This window comes from Perognathus longimembris, chromosome 11 (assembly GCF_023159225.1).
Source record: "Perognathus longimembris pacificus isolate PPM17 chromosome 11, ASM2315922v1, whole genome shotgun sequence".
NCBI lineage: Eukaryota > Metazoa > Chordata > Mammalia > Rodentia > Heteromyidae > Perognathus > Perognathus longimembris.
In genome coordinates, this window is record NC_063171.1 from 22,252,352 (window position 1) to 22,253,951 (window position 1,600).

Sequence of the window (1,600 nt, forward strand, 5' to 3'; positions counted from 1 at the left end):
CCAGAGTTGTCTGGCAAACTTGGTAAAACAAATTCTGGCTGGAGATCCTTAGAGATTCTGGTCTAGTGAGTCTGAGGGGGTGGTATTCCCAAGAATTTGTAGTTCCAACATGCTTCCAGGAGATGCCCATGATTCCCAGCTAATTAGTATAGTAAAGAAATAAAATAGTGATAAAGTAGGCACAGTGGCATGTGCTTGTAATTTGAGCTACACAAGAGGCTGAGGCAAGAGGATTGTGAGTTTGAGGCTGGCTGGTCCTACCTAACAAGACCCTGTCTCCAAAATCACAAGAAATTAACCATTCTAGTCCCAACTGTTGGCTTGACAGTGACATCCCAATAGCAGTGAGCATTCCAGATCATCGACTTAGAAGGACCAGGACTATTTAGAGAAGTGGTTGATTCCAGCGCTGGAGCAGAGGAAATACACAATGATCCTGGAGAATTTATGGTGCTTGGAATAAAACAAGTTGGAATAAAAAAGTGGTGAGCTTGTTGGAAGAACAGAAGTCAACTTGAAGACATTCCAAAGGACCAAGCTAAATCAATGCGAGCAACAAAATGAGTAATGAGAGTATTGAGTTTTAACACTTAAAATAAGTATTCATGAGTCCATACTGATAGAGTTGAAGGGAAGGAATAATGCATATTTACAGGAGAACTCCAATTAATAAACATAGAAGGGAGAAGGAAAGTTAGATAATAATTAGGCAAGCAGTACCATACACATTTATTGAAAACAAAATGCTGATGATGCTAGTGGGAGAATGTTTGAGGAAAATCAACTGTTTATATCGTTTCAAAGTATATTCTCCAAGCTAATTATTAACTACAAAGGAAAAATAGTTGACAGTAGAGATACCAGGTAAAGCAAGTGGTCAAAGTTCACATTGCAGAGGATAGGACATTATGAACCCCCTGATACAATGCAATGGGAAGGACACATTCTTTGATACTTGTCTTTGCCCAAAATGTTATCTTTCCATTTTTATCTTTCTAGTCATGGTGAAATGTTATGCAAATCCAAGTTAAAGGATGTTTTCCAAATGACCATTATTTCCAAGAGTCAGGGTCAGAAAAGACAAGTTAAAAACTGCAGAACTGTTACTTATTGGACTAAGAAAATAACTGCCAAATGGGATCCTATAGACCTTGGAAAAGAAAAAAGACATCAGTGGAAATTTGAACATGCATTATTTCATTAGTTGACTTACACAAGTTGACTTGACTTCTTTAATCCAAACAAATATTAAAATATTAATTTCTTGGTGCTTGGATGAAAGAAGTTAGGATCAGTTACATATACTTAGAAGAAAGTCCAAAATCAGAAGTAAAATATTATTAAAAATGTTGACTGCAAGATGGTGATTTGGGAAGTTGGTGCTAATTTGTAATTCCAGCACTTGTAATTTTAGCTATGGCAGGAGGATTGGGAGTTCAAGATCAGGCGGGTTACAGAGTGAGACCATGCCCCAAAATAAAAGAGGAGGCAGTTTGTTATGTCACTGAGTATTAGAAATTGTAACAAACTCATATTTTTTTGTATGGTGTTACTCTAAACCGGAGTCAAAGGCTCTCAGAGAAAGTAGGGAGAAAAGCAT